General features: G+C 41.3%; 1 protein-coding gene across 1 annotated transcript in view; it reads right to left on the bottom strand.

The window, feature by feature from the left end:
• Positions 1 to 20332, bottom strand: part of CCDC126 (coiled-coil domain containing 126) — a 55017-nt gene extending 34685 nt beyond the window's left edge. The window contains exon 1 of the mRNA XM_022588148.2: positions 19135 to 20332. The gene's annotated coding sequence lies outside the window, so the exon portion shown is untranslated. The remainder of the gene's footprint in view (positions 1 to 19134) is intronic.
• Between the last annotated feature and the right edge of the window lie 812 nt (positions 20333 to 21144).

The raw sequence follows: 21144 nt of genomic DNA, 5'->3' as shown, positions 1-21144 counted from the left end.
GCTGGGGCGGGCGGGGCTGGGAGCTGAGGCTCGGGCTTTGGTCGGATCCCAGGGAGAGGACTGGGGTTGGCGGCGTGAACACAGCCTGCAGGGGGTTAGTGCGCCGCGGCTGGCCAAGAGGGAGTCCGGGGAAAAGTCTGGACCTGCCGAAGACGCAAGAGACTTTTTCTTCCCTGTTTCCTGGTGCGCGAGGAGAGGGGATTAAGAACGCTGCTTAAAGGAGCTCCAAGAAACGGGCGCGAGCCACGGCTAACAGCGCGGACCCCAGAGACGGGCATGAGACGCTAAGGCTGCTGCTGCCGCCACCAAGAAGCCTATGTGCGAGCACAGATCACTATCCACACGCCCCTTCCGGGGAGCCTGTGCAGCCTGCCACTCCCAGGGTCCCGTGATCCAGGGACAACTTCCCCGGGAGAACGCACGGCGCGCCTCAGGCTGGTGCAACGTCACGCCGGCCTCTGCCGCCGCAGGCCCGCCCCACACTCCGTACCCCTCCCTTCCCCCGGCCTGAGTGAGCCAGAGCCCCCGAATCAGCGGCTCCTTTAACCCAGTCCTGTCTGAGCAATAAACAGACGCCCTCCGGCGACCTACACGCAGAGGCGGGGCCCAATCCAAAGCTGAGCCCCTGGAGCTGTGAGAACAAGAAGAGAAAGGGAAATCTCTCCCAGCAGCCTCAGAAGCAGCGGATTAAATCTCCACAATCAACTTGATGTACCTGCATCTGTGGAATACCTGAATAGACAAGGAATCATCCCAAATTGAGGAGGTGGACTTTGAGAGCAAGATTTATGATTTTTTCCCCTTTTCCTCTTTTTGTGAGTGTGTATGTATATGCTTCTGTGTGAGATTTTGTCTGTATAGCTTTGCTTCCACCATTTGTCCGAGGGTTCTATCCGTCTGTTTTTTTTTCTTAATTTTTTTCTTAATAATTACTTTTTATTTTAATAACTTTATTTTATTTTACTTTATCTTCATTCTTTCTTTCCTTCCTTCCCTCCTTCAGACAACGAATCATCCCAAATTGAGGAGGTGAACTTTGAAAGCAAGATTTATGATTTTTTCCCCTTCTCCTCTTTTTGTGACTGTGTATGTGTATGCTTTTGTGTGAGATTTTGTCTGTATAGCTTTGCTTCCACCATTGGTCCTAGGGTTCTATCCGTCCATTTTTTTTTCTCTTAATAATTATTTTTTATTTTAATAACTTTATTATATTTTATCTTATTTTATTTTACCTTATCTTCTTTCTTTTTTTCTTTCCTTCCGTCCTTCCTTCCCTCCTCCCTCCCTCCGTCCCTTCTTCCTTTCTTTCTTTCTACTTCTACTAATTCTTTCTTTCTACTTTTTCTCCCTTTTATTCTGAGCCGTGTGGATGAAAGGCTCTTGGTGCTGCTGCCAGGAGTCAGGGCTCTGCCTCTGAGGTGGGACACCCAAATTCAGGACACTGGTCCACAAGACACCTCCCAGATCCACATAATATCAAACGGCAAAAATCTCCCAGAGATCTCCATCTCAACACCAGCACCCAGCTTCACTCAACGACCAGCAAGCTACAGTGCTGGACATCCTATGTCAAACAACTAGCAAGACAGGAATACAACCCCACCCATTAGCAGAGAGGCTGCCTAAAATCATAATAAGCCCACAGACACCCCAAAACACACCACCAGACGTGGACCTGCCCACCAGAAAGACAAGACCCAGCCTCATCCACCTGAACACAGGCACTAGTCCCCTCCACCAGGAAGCCTACAGAACCCACTGAACCAACCTTAGCCACTGGGGACAGACACCAAAAACAACGGGAACTACGAACCTGCAGCCTGCAAAAAGGAGACCCCAAACACAGTAAGATAAGCAGAATGAGAAGACAGAAAAACACACAGCAGATGAAGGAGCAAGATAAAAACGCACCAGACTTAACAAATGAAGAGGAAACAGTCTACCTGAAAAAGAATTCAGAATGATAGTAAAGATGATCCAAAATCTTGGAAATAGAACAGACAAAATGCAAGAAACATTTAACAAGGACCTAGAAGAACTAAAGATGAAACAAACAATGATGAACAACACAATAAATGAAATGAAAAATACTCTAGAGGGGATCAATAGCAGAATAACTGAGGCAGAAGAACGGATAAGTGACCTGGAAGATAAAATAGTGGAAATAACTAATGAAAAGCAGAATAAAGAAAAAAGAATGAAAAGAACTGAGGATAGTCTCAGAGACCTCTGGGACAACATTAAACGCACCAACAGTCGAATTATAGGGGTTCCAGAAGAAGCAGAGAAAAAGAAAGGGACTGAGAAAATATTTGAAGAGATTATAGTTGAAAACTTCCCTAATATAGGAAAGGAAATAATCAAGTCCAGGAAGCACAGAGAGTCACATACAGGATAAATCCAAGGAGAAATACGCCAAGACACATATTAATCAAACTGTCAAAAATTAAATACAAAGAAAACATATTAAAAGCAGCAAGGGAAAAACAACAAATAACACACAAGGGAATCCCCATAAGGTTAACAGCTAATCTTTCAGCAGAAACTGCAAGCCAGAAGGGACTGGCAGGACATATTTAAAGTGATGAAGGAGAAAAACCTGCAACCAAGATCCCCAGCAAGGATCTCATTCTGATATGATGGAGGAATTAAAACCTTTACAGACAAGCAAAAGCTGAGAGAGTTCAGCACCACCAAACCAGCTCTACAACAACTGCTAAAGGAACTTCTTTAGGCAAGAAACGCAAGAGAAGGAAAAGACCTACAATAACGAACCCAAAACAATTAAGAAAATGGGAATAGGAACATACACATCGATAATTACCTTAAATGTAAATGGACTAAATGCTCCCACCAAAAGACACAGATTGGCTGAATGGATACAAAAACAAGACCCATATATTTGCTGTCTACAAGAGACCCACTTCAGACCTAGAGACACATACAGACTGAAAGTAAGGGGATGGAAAAAGATATTTCATGCAAATGGAAACCAAAAGAAAGCTGGAGTAGCAATTCTCATATCAGACAAAATAGACTTTAAAATAAAGACTATTAGAAGAGACAAAGAAGGACACTACATAATGATCAAGGGATCGATCCAAGAAGAAGACATAACAATTGTAAATATTTATGCACCCAACATAGGAGCACCTCAATACATAAGGCAAATACTAACAGCCATAAAAGGGGAAATCAACAGTAACACATTCATAGTAGAGGACTTTAACACCCCACTTTCACCAATGGACAGATCATCCAAAATGAAAATAAATAAGGAAACACAAGCTTTAAATGATACATTAAACAAGATGGACTTAATTGATATTTATAGGATATTCCATCCAAAAACAACAGAATACACATTTTTCTCAAGTGCTCATGGAACATTCTTCAGGATAGATCACATCTTAGGTCACAAATCAAGCCGTGGTAAATTTAAGAAAACTGAAATTGTATCAAGTATCTTTTCCAACCACAAAGCTATGAGACTAGATATCAATTACAGGAAATGATCTGTAAAAAATACAAACACATGGAGACTAAACAATACACTACTTAATAACGAAGTGATCACTGAAGAAATCAAAGAGGAAATTTAAAAATACCTAGAAAAAAATGACAATGGAGATACGACAACTCAAAACCTATGGGATGCAGCAAAAGCAGTTCTAAGAGGGAAGTTTATAGCAATACAATCCTACCTTAAGAAACAGGAAACATCTCGAATAAACAACCTAACCTTGCACCTAAAGCAATTAGAGAAAGAAGAACAAAAAAAACCCAAAGTTAGCAGAAGGAAAGAAATCATAAAAATCAGATCAGAAATAAATGAAAAAGAAATGAAGGAAATGATAGCAAAGATCAATAAAACTAAAAGCTTGTTCTTTGAGAAGATAAACAAAATTGATAAACCATTAGCCAAACTCATCAAGAAAAAAAGGGAGAAGACTCAAATCAATAGAATTAGAAATGAAAAAGGAGAAGTAACAACTGACACTGCAGAAATACAAAAGATCATGAGAGATTACTACAAGCAACTCTATGCCAATAAAATGGACAACCTGGAAGAAATGGACAAATTCTTAGAAATGCACAACCTGCCAAGACTGAATCAGGAAGAAATAGAAAATATGAACACACCAATCACAAGCACTGAAATTGAAACTGTGATTAAAAATCTTCCAACAAACAAAAGCCCAGGACCAGATGGCTTCACAGGCGAATTCTATCGAACATTTAGAGAAGAGCTAACACCTATCCTTCTCAAACTCTTCCAAAATATAGCAGAGGGAGGAACACTTCCAAACTCATTCTACGAGGCCACCATCACCCTGATACCAAAACCAGACAAGGATGTCACAAAGAAAGAAAACTACAGGCCAATATCACTGATGAACATAAATGCAAAAATCCTCAACAAAATACTAGCAAACTGAATCCAACAGCACATTAAACGGATCATACACCATGATCAAGTGGGGTTTATTCCAGGAATGCAAGGATTCTTCAATATACACAAATCAATCAACGTGATACACCATATTAACAAATTGAAGGAGAAAAACCACATGATTATCTCAATAGATGCAGAGAAAGCTTTCGACAAAATTCATTTATGATATAAACCCTGCAGAAAGTAGGCATAGAGGGAAGTTTCCTCAACATAATAAAGGCCATATATGACAAACCCACAGCCAACATCGTCCTCAATGGTGAAAAACTGAAAGCATTTCCACTAAGATCAGGAACAAGACAAGGTTGCCCACTCTCACCACTCTTATTCAACATAGTTTTGGAAGTTTTAGCTACAGCAATCAGAGAAGAAAAGGAAATAAAAGGAATCCAAATCGGAAAAGAAGAAGTAAAGCTGTCACTGTTTGCAGATGACATGATACTATACATAGAGAATCCTAAAGATGCTACCAGAAAACTACTAGAGCTAATCAATGAATTTGGTAAAGTAGCAGGATACAAAATTAATGCACAGAAATCTCTGGCATTCCTATACACTAATGATGAAAAATCTGAAAGTGAAATCAAGAAAACACTCCCATTTACCATCGCAACAAAAAGAATAAAATATCTAGGAATCAACCTATCTAAGGAGAAAAAAGACCTGTATGCAGAAAATTATAAGACACTGATGAAAGACACTAAAGATGATACAAATAGATGGAGAGACATACCATGTTCTTGGACTGGAAGAATCAACATTGTGAAAATGACTCTACTACCCAAAGCAATCTATAGATTCAATGCAATCCCTATCAAACTACCACTGGCATTTTTCACAGAACTAGAACAAAAAATTTCACAATTTGTATGGAAACACAAAAGACCCCGAATAGCCAAAGCAATCTTGAGAGCAAAAAATGGACCTGAAGGAATCAGGCTCCCTGACTTCAGACTATACTACAAAGCTACAGTAATCAAGACACTATGGTACTGGCACAAAAACAGAAATATAGATCAATGGAACAGGATAGAAAGCCCATAGATAAACCCACGCACATATGGTCACCTTATCTTTGATAAAGGAGGCAGGAATGTACAGTGGAGAAAGGACAGCCTCTTCCATAAGTGGTGCTGGGAAAACTGGACAGGTACATGTAAAAGTATAAGATTAGATCACTCCCTAACACCATACACAAAAATAAGCTCAAAATGGATTAAAGACCTAAATGTAAGGCCAGAAACTATCAAACTCTTAGAGGAAAACATAGGCAGAACACTCTATGACATAAATCACAGCAAGATCCTTTTTGACCCACCTCCTAGAGAAATGGAAAAAAAAAAAAAATAAACAAATGGGACCTAATGAAACTTCAAAGCTTTTGCACAGCAAAGGAAACCATAAACAAGACAAAAAGACAACCCTGAGAATGGGAGAAAATATTTGCAAATGAAGCAACTGACAAAGGATTAATCTCCAAAATTTATAAGCAGCTCATGCAGCTTAATAACAAACAAACAACCCAATCCAAAAATGGGCAGAAGACCTAAATAGACATTTCTCCAAAGAAGATATACAGACTGCCAACAAACACATGAAAGAATGCTCAACATCACTAATCATTAGAGAAATGCAAATCAAAACTACAATGAGGTTTCATCTCACACCGGTCAGAATGGCCATCATCAAAAAATCTAGAAACAATAAATTCTGGAGAGGGTGTGGAGAAAAGGGAACCCTTTTGCACTGTTGGTGGGAATGTAAATTGATACACCCACTGTGGAGAACAGTATGGAGGTTCCTTAAAAAACTAAAAATAGAACTACCATATAACCCAGCAATCCCACTATTGGGCATATACCCTGAGAAAACCATAATTCACAAAAATAGTCATGTACCACAATGTTCATTGCAGCTCTATTTACAATAGCCCAGAGATGGAAACAACCTACATGTCCATCATCAGATGAATGGATAAAGAAGATGTGGCACATATATACAATGGACTATTACTCAGCCATAAAAAAAAACGAAATTGAGCTATTTGTAATGAGGTGGATAGACCTAGAGTTTGTCATACAGAGTGAAGTAAGTCAGAAAGAGAGAGACAAATACCGTATGCTAACACATATATATGGAATTTAAGAAAAAAAAAACTATCATGAAGAACCTAGGGGTAAGACAGGAATAAAGACTGTGACCTACTAGAGAATGGACTTGAGGATATGGGGAGGAGGAAGGGTAAGGTGTGACAAAGCGAGAGAGAGGCATGGACATATATACACTACCAAACGTAAGGTAGACAGCTAGTGGGAAGCAGCTGCATAGCACAGGGAGATCAGGTCGGTGCTTTGTGACCGCCTGGAGGGGTGGGATAGGGAGGGTGGGAGGGAGGGAGACACAAGAGGGAAGAGGTATGGGAACATATGTATATGTATAACTGATTCAGTTTGTTATAAAGCAGAAACTAACACACCATTGTAAAGCAATTATACTCCAATAAAGATGTTAAAAAAATAATAAAATTAAATTAAATTAAAAAAAATCAAAAACTGTTAGTACAGTTGTGGAGAAATTGAAACTCTTACGCATTGCTTTTGGGAATACAAAATGGTGCAGATGCTGTGGAGAACAGTATAGCAGTTCTTAAAAAAATTAAACACAGAATTACCATTTGACCCAGCTATTCCACTTCTGGGTATAAATACAAAAGAACTCAAAGTGTTATGGAACCCAAGTTCACGTATCCAACGCACAGCAAGGACAAACAAACCAAAATGTGGGAGTTTGGAGCAGAGAAACGTTTATCATAGGGCCAAGCAAGGAGAATGGGTGGCTAGTGCTCAAAAACCCTGAACTCCCCGATGATTTTCAGGAAGAAGTTTTTATAGACAAAATTTGGGGTGAGGGCTGCAGAGTGTGTGACTTTCTTCTGATCGGTTGGTGATGAGGTTAACAGGGTGGTGTTCCAGGAATCTTGCGCTCAACCTGAAGTTAACCGTCCGCCACCTGGGTGGGGACCTTAGTTCCTGCAGAAAAATTCAAAGATATTATGTATATTCCTTAATGAGGAACCAGGATACCGCTTTAATCGCTACAGTACCGTTTCTTGATTGTTTCTCCTTTGTCTCTGCATACCCTTACTTCCCTGATTACCAACTGTTTGAATCTGCCCTTCAAAATTCAAGGAAGTCTAAGAGGCTGAAGACTTTACCCCGCAAGTAAGAAAAGGGGGACATGGAAGGGCTTTTGTACCCAGGTGGGCCCCAGAGGGTCCTGCTCAGTTTCAAAAGCAGGGACTCAAAGAGGAACTTGTATACACCCATGTTCACTGCAACACTGCAACGTGGAAACAACAGATTAACAGATAAACAAAATGAAATACTATTCAGCTTCAAAAGATAATAAAATTCTGATACAAGCTACAACATGGATGAAACTTAAAGATATTATATTGAGGGCTTCCCTGGTGGCGCAGTGGTTGAGAGCCCACCTGCCGATGCAGGGGACACGGGTTCGTGCCCCGGTCCGGGAGGACCCCACATGCCACGGAGTGGCTGGGCCCATGAGCAATGGCCGCTGAGCCTGTGCGTCCGGAGCCTGTGCTCCGCAATGGGAGAGGCCACAACAGTGAGAGGCCCGCATACCGCAAAAAAATATTATATATATATGTATATATATTATATTGATACTAAGTTAAAGAAGCTAGACACAAAAAGACAAATATTATATGATGCCACTTACATAGGTGCCCTGAAGAGTTAGATACAGAGATAGAAAGTAGAAAGGTAGATACCAGTGGCTAGGGGGATGAGAGAATGGAGAGTTATGGTTTAAAGTTTAGAATACAGGGACTTCCCTGGCAGTCCAGTGGTTATGACTCCGTACTCCCACTGCAGGGGGCCAGGCTGGATCCCTGGTCAGGGAACTAAGATCCCACATGACATGTGGCACAGCACAAAAAAAAAACAAGAAAACTGGGCTTCCCTGGTGGTGCAGTGGTTGAGAATCTGCCTGCCAATGCAGGGGACACGGGTTCGAGCCCTGGTCTGGGAAGATCCCACATGCCACGGAGCAACTAGGCCCGTGAGGCACAACTACTGAGCCTGTGCATCTGGAGCCTTTGCAACGAGAGGCCGCGATACTGAGAGGCCCGCGCACCACAATGAAGAGTGGCCCCTGCTTGCCGCAACTAGAGAAAGCCCTCACACAGAAATGAAGACCCAACACAGCCAAAAATAAATTAATTAATTAATTAATTTTTAAAAACACAAAAAAACAAGAAAACAAAAATAAAGTTTAGAGTACAGAGCTTTACTTCGGGATGAAGAAAAAGTTCTGGAGATGTACAGCAGTGATGGTGAGGTAGGAGGTAGATGGGCTCCTGGGCTGAGCAGCTGGAGTTTGTCAAGTGGAGTAAATTGTAGTTTGTTTTCCCTGACACTTCAAGGTAAAATTAATGGCAGAAGCTGAGCTCTGCTGGGGTAAAGAGATAAGATGACCACATCTATCACTACTGAGGTCAAGGAGACCTCCCCTGCTGCACGTGCACAGGAAGGATCCTCAGGGGTCAAAAGGGAGGGGGCACTACCCCCATAATATGTGCTGTCAAATTTTCCCAGAGTCCTCCACACTGGAACCCATCTTGGCTAAAAGATGCACACACATATTGGATAGGGCCCTGGGACAGGTCAGATGTGGGAAAATAGCCAAGATAATTGGCCAGAGGACAACAAAAACCCTGAAGAACTGCCCCATGTAAGGAATTTAAATCATCTTTCTGGTGCACTCCTCATTAGGGAGGATAGCCACACTCTTCTCTGGGTGTGTATTTCTACTTTGCTCCTGCTCTAAAAAAGCTGCTTCTTTGTTCTCTTTGCACATACAGTGCCTCCAATAAACTCTGTGCCTGCTTTACAATGTCTCTCTGTGGAATTCTTTCTTCAAAGAGGACAAGGACCAAGATCCTCTCATCTGCCGACATCAATGGCTGCACAAGAACGTGAAAGTACTTAATGCTACTGAACTGCACACTTAAAAATGGTTAAAATGGTACATTTTATATTATATATTTTACCATACACAACCCTTCAACGCACTATGGAGAACAGTATGGAGGTTCCTTAAAAAACTAAAAATAGAACTACCATATGATCCAGCAATCCCACTCTTGGGCATATATCCAGAGAAAACAATAATTCAAAAAGATACATGCACCCCAATGTTCATTGCAGCACTATTTACAATAGCCAGGACATGGAAGCAACCTAAATGTCCATCAAGATGTAGTACATATATACAGTGGAATATTACTCAGCCACAAAAAAAAGAATGAAATAATGCCATCTGCAGTGACACAGATGGACCTAGAGATTGTCATACTGAGTGAAGTAAGTCAGACCGAGAAAGACAAATATCGTGTTGTATCGCTTATATGTGGAAACTAAAAAAATGGTACAAGTGAATTTATTTACAAAACAGAAACAGAGTCACAGATGTAGGAAACAAACTTACCGTTACCAAGGGGGAAAGGAGGGGAGGGATAAATTGGGAGACTGGGATTGACATATACACACTACTATGTATAAAATAGGTAACTAATAAGAACCTACTATATAGCCCAGGGAACTCTACTCAATACTCTGTAATGATCTACATGGGAAAAGAATCTAAAAAAGAGTGGATATATGTATAACTGATTCACTTTGCTGTACAGCAGAAACTAACACAACATTGTAAATCAACCACACTCCAATAAAAATTAATTAAAATAAAAAACTCTTCAAGAGTTTCCCACTGTACTTAGAATAAAATTAAAACTATTTACTGAAACCAAGCAGGACCCTGTGGGGTCCTCCTGGGTACAAATGTCTTTCCATGTCCCCCCCCCATTTCTTATTTGTAGGGAAAAGGCTGCAGCCTCCTAGGCCTCCCCTGCGTTCCAAACGAGAGATTCAAACAGATACTCACAAAAGGCAGGGAATGCAGAAACAAAGGAGCAGCAGTCAAGATACAATAGTGACGGGTTTCCCTGGTGGTACAGTAGTTAAGAATTCCCCTGCCAATGCAGGGGGCACAGGTTCGAGCCCCGGTCTGGGAAAATCCCACGTGCCACAAAGCAGCTAAGCCCATGCGCCACAACTATTGAGCCTTCACTCTAGAGCCCGCAAGTCACAACTACAGATCCCGCATGCCACGACTACTGAATCCCATGTGTATAGAGCCAGTGCTCCGCAACAAGAAGCCACCGCAATGAGAAGCCCATGCACTGCGACAAAGAGTAGCCCCTGCTTGCCGCAACTAGAGAAAGCCACACACAGCAACGAAGAACCAAAGCAGCCAAAAATAAATAAATTTTAAAAAAAAGATACAACAGTGATAAGCACAAGATTCCAGAGTTCAGGGTTTTTGAGCAGGAGCTGCCCATTCTCCTTGCACGGTCCTTGCAATAAACCTTTCCTAGCTCTGAATTCTGGTTAGTTTGGCCTCACTGTTCATCCGGCATACAAACTTGTGTTCAGCAATATGACCACAATCCCGAAGGTTCTGCATAGCTGACTTCTACCCTTATCTCTGTCTGTCCTAATCTCACACCACTTCCCCCCTTGCTCACTGTGCTACAGCCCAGCTAGGTGAAACACCAAATTCTTTCTGAACTCAGGGTCTATACAACTGCTATTGCCCTGCTTGAAATGCTCTCCCCATGGCTTATTCCTTTTCATCCTTTAGTATTTAGCTAAAATGTCACCTCTTCAAAAAGTAGCACTCCCACTGCTACCCCACCTCCAGCCTCAAAGAACTCTCTATCAATCTCCATATAAAACTATGTACAGTACAATCCTCCCTCAGTATCTGCAGGGGACTGGTTCCAAGACACCCAATAGATACCAAAATCCACAGATGCTCAAGTCCCTCATATAAAGTGGCATAGTATTTGCATGTAACATATGCACATCCTCCTATATACTTTAAATCATTTCTAGATTACTAATAACACCTAATACAATGTAAATGTTATATAAATAGTAGCAAATTCAAGTTTTGCTTTTTGGAACTTTCTCGCTTTTTTTTTTCAGTATTTTCAATCCACGGTTGAATCCACAGATGCAGAACCCGCAGATACAAAGGGGTGACTATATTCTATCTTTAAAACCTTAACCAAGTTATTTTATCTCCCTATACCCTAATGTCCTCACTTATATCATGGAGACAACAGTACCTATGTAACACTGGTGAGGATAAATGACACCTCATACTACTGTCAATAAATGTTAACATTTATTATTAGCATCAGGTACTTACACAGCAATTCCAGTAATTCTTAAGAATCTTAGTAACCTGAGTTAATACAGGGGATGTTTTACTAGACCCAAATAAAACTCCTGATTAGCTCTCATGTCCCTCCCAGAAACCAGTCCCCAAAGACAAAATTTATTTCCCACTATTCACAGAAATATCTCCCCCAATCAAGCCAGTCTCTGTCTCATTCAATAACAATAATAATGTTACTCGAAAACTGGGTTCGCCTTTTGATGGGTGTTGAGCCAAAAGACACAACCAGGCCGAAGAGTAGAAGGAAGGATTTATTATTATTTGCAGCAAGTAAGGAGGGATCTTTCCCAAAGCAGTGTCTCTCGGAACAGTAAAATTGGGGAAGTTTTTTAATTTATTTCTTTTTATTTATTTATTTTTCGGTACGCGGGCCTCTCACTGTTATGGCCTCTCCCGTTGCGGAGCACAGACTCCGGACACGCAGGCTCAGCGGCCATGGCTCACGGGCCCAGCCGCTCCGCGGCATGTGGGATCTTCCCGGACCGGGGCACGAACCCGTGTCCCCTGCATCGGCAGGCGGACTCTCAACCACTGCGCCACCAGGGAAGCCCGGGAAGTTTTAAGCTAAGGGTATATGCATATTCAGGAAGGGGCTTGGGCAGCCATTTTATTTGATTGAAGTTAGAGGGATCAGAAAAGGTCAAAGTCATCACTTAGGTTCCAGCTGATCTGGTAGTTGAGCACTTCAGGCTAATCTTCACCACTGAAACAGAACTTGGAGCCTTTACAACTGATATCATTATCTTTGCTTGAATGTTTCTGCATTCTTCTGTACCCTTAAGATCATTAATTACTGAGACCTGTTCAAGGGCAAGCATTATGGCTAGGCTTAGATCACAAAACGTCTTAGGCCAAAAATGGCTTCTCTCATGTCAAGAAAGCCATGCCTGGTTCTCTTCCTCCAGGGACCCCCTACCCTATCTACTTACAATAATACCTACAGTAATATAACATTTTTATTTACCAGACATGTTTCCTTACAGCCTCTCATTCAGTCAGTAGCAGTCAGGCTGCAGTCTTGAAAACAATTTCTTTGCAGAATTTTTGTACAACATGAAACACTGCATTGGTAGTAGTCACTGAAGAATTACCCAGTCCTAAAAGATGACATGATAGCACGCTGCTGATAACAGTTCCTCTTCCATACAGCCTAAAATGAGACTAGAGCATCTGCTTAAATGCTACCTGCGCCAGAAGGATTTCAAAACCTCATAACCTTACTCTAGCCCACTTCGGCCTTCTCTCACATCGCACAGCACATTACTTTATACCAACTGATTTTACACATCATATCACTCTCTCATGTGTGTAAGCCTTGTCTCTTTAAGTCCCAGGTCCTTTAAGGGCAAGAGTAACATGCCCTACACTGCAGCCACAACTCCCATACAGCCTGCAGAAGAATCAGCAGAGATGCCTTATATTTAAGCACACCCCTGAGCCTAACCCCACCATCTCCCAAGCACCAATATGACCTCCCTGCAATGTTTCTGGGGGGTAGAGGGGCAGAGGAGATGGGAATTTCAAGATAAAATTACAGTTGGTGGGTTGCATATCATCCACAGACCGAACCAACGGCAGATAGAAAATATTTAAGAAAAAGCAATTCCAGAAAGTTCAAAAAGCAAAACTTGAATGTGCCATGCACCGGCAACTATTTACATAGCATTTACATTGTATTAGGTATTATAAGTAATCTAGAGATGGTTTAAAGTACACAGGAGGACGTGTGTAAGTTATATGCAAATAATATGCCATTTTATATAAGGCACTTGAGCATCCCATAGATTTTGGTATCCATGGCTGTGGGGTGGTAAAGGTGGAGGTGGACCTGGAACCAATGCCCTGCGGATACCGAGGGACAACTGTATCTTCAATTATCCATTTCTAGGCTGGAAGGACCTGAGAAGAAATCTAATTCAGTATTCTCACGTTTCAGATGAAAGAAGTAAAGGCCAGAGATGTTAACTGTCCTGCCTAAAATGAGGCAATGAGTTAGTGGCAGAAAGTGCACTGGTCCTGAACACAGGTCCTGACACAGTATTTAGGTTTTTCTCTATTCTATACTACCTCCTGTACGTCCACATTAGAAGGATTGCGTTTGTCAGTACTGAATGAATTGTAATATTAAATGAACCTTGTTCTTTTTTGCTTTAAAGGAACGTAACAAGAAAACAGTAATGGCAGTTTAGGACAATGATCTTAAAATTCTGAAGATGTGTAATTTGTTCTTTAAATTATCAAGTTCACATATTAAAGTTCAAATATGTTGATTCACATAAATCAAAGTATTACAAAGTTGCTACAAGAAGAATTTAAGAAACCTTCGATCTTTTTTTTTTAAACATAGGCAAAAAACTACAATAGAAAAAATATGAAGTAAAACAAAGATAAATACAAGGTCTTCTGGATGTAGATATCTTCACCATGATCAATAAATACAATGACAAGAAAGAACACATTTCCAGAAAAAAAAAAGGAACAGAGTGGGGGGTATGCAGAAAGACCCATATTCAAACACAACCTTTACTAGGTGCAGTTTCATTTAAAGCATGAAAGAACTTGATTTATTCATTCATTTGCTCACTTATTCATTCACAATATTTATTAAAGCACCTACTATGTGCCAGAAACAGGAAATGTAAAAGATGAAACGAGACAGGATTCCTGCTATTCTGGTGACCACGCTTTAGTAGGAGCGGGATGGTTAACAAGCAAACACAGAAACAAGCCAATTGCAGCTTGTGATAAATTGCTATGGAAAAAATAAACAGGGTGATGTGAGAATGTGTGAGGAGTCTATATGAGGTATGAGGTCAAGGAAGGCCCTCTAAGGAGGTCTGATCTGAGAAAGAAGAGGAAGTACAAAGTCTGGTTCCAATTTCCTTCTAACTAAAACCTTTAGAATTCCAACCAGAATCTTGGGAGGAGGAGTAAATTCCTCATTCCTAGTCTCCTCAGTACAAACACAGGAGAATGAGAGGGATCCTAATCCCCACATGGAATGGCCTGGTTTGGAGAAATCGTCCAAAGTGAACAAAAGGAAACTCACAAGCAAAGAAAGCTCTGTATTCCCCTTTCTTACGAAAATGCCGGTTCCACTGTTCGGTAACATATGAACAGTAATGACCTGACATGGTGGACTTTACACAGAAAACATACTCTTTTGGGCGTTTTCTACTATGAAAAGGGCGATGGTAAGATGAGGCAGGAATAAAGTCTATATAGCAATCCACTGGCATGTTACTTTACAATTGTTATTAAGCATTTTAAATACAATTTTTCAAACTCTAAAATATTCTTTGTTAAAAAACACAAAAGTAGAAAAACAAAGAACATAGGGAAATTTTTTTCTTAATTTGTATATTTACTGTGTTACGGGTCTTAATGTATTCACTCCCATTTACAAGATTTACACATAAGCAAAGATCTGTTGAAAGCTCTATTATGCCACGTGCCAAACAGCAAACATGCAAGCAAGCAACTAGATGTCCGAGCAATTTTTCAGTGGTCTCTCCCTAGCCAAAGACCTAAAGACAAATATGTTAGTACAACATTATTACTAGAGAAAAGTAAAGACGGAGAATCAGTGTATATTTAAACTAGAACACCCTCATTTTAAAGACAAGGAAAGGGAAGCACAAGGAGGATAACGACTACCCAATGTCAAAAAACTGGGGGAAATTAGGCATCCAAACTGTCAGCCCAGGACTCCAGTGTTTTTTCAAAAGCAAGGAACAGGAATCTACTTTTCAACTGGCACTTTTTAAACAAGATGAAACAGAAACCATCAGAGTAGGTTGTACACAATATTTTGTTTTGTGAACCTTTTTTCATTTTTTATATATATATTTTTCATACATAGATATGCACACACAGTTACATATCTATGGAGTCTTGAGGTAAGAAGATCTCTTGCTACGGGTTGCAGTCAAAAATATTAAAAACACTACATTTCACATGGCCTATCTTGAAATACTTCCTTGTATTGATATTTTTATGCAAACATTGCAATAGGAAGGCTGAAAAAATTAATGGATGGCCAATCCTACCTTGGAAATCTTTCCTTCAAATCCCATTTTTGCATTCATTCAGTGCTCTACTTTTTGTGCCATTGACTATAGCTAAAGTAACTATCGACAGCGATAGCAGCAACTAGCAAGCACAGAAGCTCTCATTCAGCCAAAGGTGCTAGAAGGATCACTGCCTATTGGTCTCCTAAGGAATTTATAGCTGGAAAAGCAGATATTTATTACAAAAAGACACAGTATGTTCACTAGAGCGCAGAGGTTCAGAGAGTTCTCTCCAAAAAAAGAAATAAGTACGCCACAGACTTGCCTTTGAATGTAATTTCAGAGGAAAGGCTCATTCCTAAAATATTTTCTATTTTCCCTCCATAATATTGCCTGAGGCTAATATCTAGGGGAAAAAATTTAACATAGGACACAGCATCCACTCCTAAATAGGTCTAAGATTTAAAATGTGAACTGCCTTGGGAGAACGTACACTAAAATTCCACCTAAGGGGCTTCCCTGGTGGCGCAGTGGTTGAGAGTCCGCCTGCCGATGCAGGGGACGCAGGTTTGTGCCCCGGTCCGGGAAGATCCCACATGCCGTGGAGCGGCTGGGCCCGTGAGCCATGGCCGCTAAGCCTGTGCGTCCGGAGCCTGTGCTCTGCAACGGGAGAGGCCACAACAGTGAGAGGCCTGCGTACCGCAAAAAAAAAAAAAAAAAAATTCCAGCTAAGATACAGAAATATCACATCTCAACATATAAGATCAGTTTTCGATGGCATATTGGGGAAAGGCAAGAGAAGACAACAACATTGAAGAGTATAAAGACAGATAAAAGAAAATGGGTAAAATAAGTCAGGGTTAAGAAGAGAATGTTAGAGCAAAAGGTAAACTACCCAATCACTACGTCACAGTAAAAGTTTACTCCAAAATACATTACGCACTACTAGATATTTCCGCCTCGGAACCTGACCTCCCCACTGCCTCAGCCTATCATGTTTTGTGCCGCATGACCCCATGTCCCCTTCCACAGCTAACTAGACTAGCACTGGGCACCTCTGCCTGAGGCCTCCAACAAAAATTGGCCCCTAAAAAAACCAATATGTTGGGGGTAGGAGCAAAAAGTAAAAGAAATCACAGAAACAAACAATGAAGTTGAATTAGGGATTGACAAACTCAAGTTATATAAAAGCAGCCATAATAAAGAGGCTATGAGTAAAAAAAAAGAGATACGTAGTAGGGAGGAAGACAACTAAGCATGTTAAAAATGCAGAGAAAACATGTGCAGCTCATGAAAGAGGGATGAAGTGGTCAGGAGAGATTCCTGTTTATGGCAGCTTTCTAGTTCTGTCGTGTATATCCCCTTCTTCAAGGTGAGTGGAAAATAAAAAACCTAAGACACAAATAAATGACTAAAAGGGTTTACATCATTTTTTTTTCCACATTAAAAAAACTTATCATTGCAAAGTCTGAGTTAGAAGAGTCCTTGGAATCAGATCAATTCACTATTTGAGAGAGAAGGAAATTGAGGACCCTAAAGGAAACTAAGGTTGTATAAATAGTGACAGAGGTAGGACAAGAACCAAGGCCTCCTATTTCTACAGCCATTACTCTCTGTCCTAAATAGCACTAAATATCACCAACAGAAAAATTTTTACTCAAAACGAGTATTTCTGCCACACATTTTTAAATGAATCAGAAATCTTTATGCGCATTATGCCATCTCCCACAGTTTAAATTTTTCACTTATTTACTCTCTGGTTATCTGGTATTCTTATGAAATACATTCATTAGATTTCTCCTTTTCTTTGTAAAGGTATTTTTTTAATGCATGCGTCACTCAAGACATTACACAAAATTCATCATGCTCCACTGGCTTTTCCTCACCGTACCTTTACATAGCATTACTCAGAACATGTTATTTCACAGACTGCACAACAGTGCTTGAACTCAGAGTAGTACAGACCAGACATTTTAACTGAAAATAATTTCAACTAAGGACCATAATGATTTCCCTGAAGAAAAACTCAACACCTATGTCACTAAAGTTCAGAGAAAACACTGCAAGAACAATCGAAACTGAAGAACTAATGCGAAATGTTTCAAGTCATTCCTTATAAAATGTATTGCAATCATTCAATTTATCCTGAGACCAAAAACTACAACTTGGAAACACAAATCCCAAAGATAGGAAATTACTAAACAGTGGGAAAGTGTAGAGAGAGGAAGAAAAAAAGTTGACATAGGGTAAAGATGGTTAAGCCCCACGTCAGGACTGCAGCATACCTAAATGCTTATTCTGCCAGAATAAACACTTAAGCTCCTCTAAGGATCCCCTACAGGACACAGCTGGGGGTGGGGTAAGTCCTTGAACCTAAAGCTGATCCACAGAAAAGCAAAGTCATCAATTTCCTAAGAACATTCTCAGCCATCTTAAAACAGCGGAAATTGAGAAGACAGCATATTTTAAAGAATTCTTTGCTTAGGTTTAAGGCGAACAAGGTATATATAAAGTGAAGAACACACAACCTAGAGTGCTAACGATTAAACAAGGAAAAACACAAAACTCACCAATCTAGGGGCCACTTCAGTATAGCTAATGTATCATACTCAAAAGAATTTTTTCGTCAAGCGAAGAATTCATGGCGTTGTAAGCATATTACTTCTTATTCTAGCATCTTAAAGGTGTGTACTGTTACCACCATTTAGTGGGAAAATTCAGGCTTAGAGCCTTTAATTAACCAAGGTCATTAAAGCCAGGCAGTGCGTCGAGCGGGATTGGAACCCCGGCTGTCTTAAGGCTTGCGAGAGTATAAGCCGCAGTCGACACAGCTGTTTAAGTTCATCCTTACCAGTCACCCAGGAGATGAGTTTTGAAAAGGAAATCTAAAAAGGGCATTTGATTTTCTCTCTCTCAAAGCAGAAGAGAACTGAGCTGTCAGAAACAGAAAGAGAAGTGAGTGCGGCTGGCTCGCGGGCTCTCCATACCCCCAGCTCAGGTCAGTCACTCCCCAGCGCCAGCGGCCACGGGACCGAGCCCGCCCTGCTCGGACCACGCAGCCCGAGCCACGCTCGGTTCTCCGCCCGGGGCCAAGGGGGCGCGGCTGTCAGACCCGGAGGAACAGGGACAAAGAGCCTCCCCGGCCGTGGCCGGGGGCTGCGGGCCAGGGGCCGAGCCGGGGCTCCGTGGACGCCCGGCGGCAGCGGCCCCGATGGGGCGGCGTGCGGACCGGTGCAGAGCGCGGCAGAGGAGGGGCGGCCGCCGGCCCAAGGGGCTCAGCCAGAGACGCGGACAGGGCGAGCGGAGACGCCTTCCTTCTCGCCCTCTCCCCATTACCTTGTTTGTGGGCTTCTCGTCACCGCCGCCGACGCCAACGGGCTTCCAAGCCGGGGCGCCGCAGCGAAAGCCGATTAGCGGGCGTCAACAGCCTCCTGCGCCTGCGAAACAGCCTCCAGGTCGGGATGGAGAAAGGCCGGGGCTGGGAATCAGGGATAAGGCTGGTTCTCAGCTGGTGGAGATTATACTCCTCTCGTCCCTCGCACTCCGCTTCCGCTCCGCCTCCTGGCCCGGCCCTTCCCCCACTTCGGACACCAGCCGCCCGCGACGTGCGGCATTGTGGGGGATGTAGTCCCGGAAGACGGAAGAGGCGGCATGTGTTTCTAACCCGTCGGCACCTACTCCGGGTCAGGACAACGCCGTTGCACAGCAACCAGAGGCGCCTGCAGGCTTCTTTTTCGGATGAGCTTAGCTTGAGGGAGGAGTTCTCTCTGCCTTAATTCGCTGCGGACGCTGAAAGGAGAGCGTAGGCGTCTCACTCGTACCCTCCAGCTGGGAACTAACAGTTAACACGCTGTTGGCTTGAGGCAGAAGGGCTTAGTATGATTAAAAGTGTACTACTGACAAGAATGCCCGTTTTTGCCCCGAATGTCCGTAGCCAACGGAGTAAGGCAAAAATAACCGACTAAAGATTGAACAGGAAGAAACAAAATTGTTATTTTTCATAGATAATATCAATATTATGTTTGTGGCAAATCCAAAAGAATTTGCAAATAAATTGTTACAATTAATAAGAGTTTAACAAGCTTAATAGACACAAAAATAGTATTCTTAAAAAATACTTATTTCTATATTCCAGGAAAAAAAGAGAATTGAATTTTCTTTAAGTTAGAGAATTTGAAGCTTACAATACCCTCAAACCAATATCAGATATCTAGGAATAAATCAAAGAAGTGCAAGACCTATATGAAGGAAACATTTTAAAAACACTGAACAAGACCTAAACAAATAAGAGATAATAACACGTTCACAGATTGAAAGATTCCATACTGAAAGATGTCAAGCCTCCCCAAATTAATCTGTAGACCCAGTGCAATTCCAGATAAATTTCAGTAGATTTCTGTGTGTGCATGTGTGTGTGTGTGTGTGTGTGTGTGTGAAAGAGAGAGAAACTTAACGAGCTAATTTAAGTTTACGGAAGAGCAAAGACAAGTATACATGAGGAAGAGGAGGAAATAAAACAAGTATATATGAGGAAGAGGAGGAAGACTTGTGCAACCAGATATCAAGCTTTATTATAAAGCCATAGTCATTAAGGCAGTGTGGTATTGGATCAAGGATGCACCAATATACCAATAAAACAGAATGAAGAGCCCAGAGATGCGCCAAGGCTTCAGTAGCAACAGCCACTCCCAACAATAGGTCTGAGCCTTGCCAGCCCCTCCCCCAGGAGACCGATGCAGTTGGCCAACCTCTGATATATTTAAAAAAAAAAAAAAAGAATAAAGAGCCCAGAAAGTCTCATCTGTACATGAAAGTTTGATTTACGTTGTCATGACGGGGATGCAGAGCAATGCCTAAAGGATGGTTTTCAATAATTGGTGCTGGGACAAATAGATTTCCATTTGAAAGAAAAAAAATGAAATTGGTCTCTTTACATTACACACCAAAATTCCAGGTGGATATTAGACATAAATTTGAAAGGCAAAACAATAAAGCTTTTAAAAGATGAAATAGGAGCAAATATCCATGACCTCAAGAGTAGGGGACAGACTTTTTTAATTAATCCAAAAGCACTAATTATAATAGAAAAACTGATAAATTGACTACATTAATATTTAAGACCTGGTTTCATCAAATGACACCGTTAAAAGAGCTAAAAAGCAAGCCTCAGAATCAAATAAGAAATTACAGCATTATGCTGTACACCTTAAATTTGTACAGAGCTGTATGTCAGTTATAGCTCAATAAAGCTTAAAAAAATTTACAGTATATAGAACCAAGAGAAGTCTTGTATCCAGGATATATAAAGAACTACAGTCATAAGAAAAAGAAATGAACAGGCAAATT

This window comes from Delphinapterus leucas, chromosome 9 (assembly GCF_059928025.1).
Source record: "Delphinapterus leucas isolate spDelLeu-1000000601 "Yukka" chromosome 9, BTC_Dleu_Yukka2, whole genome shotgun sequence".
Lineage (NCBI taxonomy): Eukaryota > Metazoa > Chordata > Mammalia > Artiodactyla > Monodontidae > Delphinapterus > Delphinapterus leucas.
This window is presented reverse-complemented; position numbering and strand designations above follow the sequence as displayed.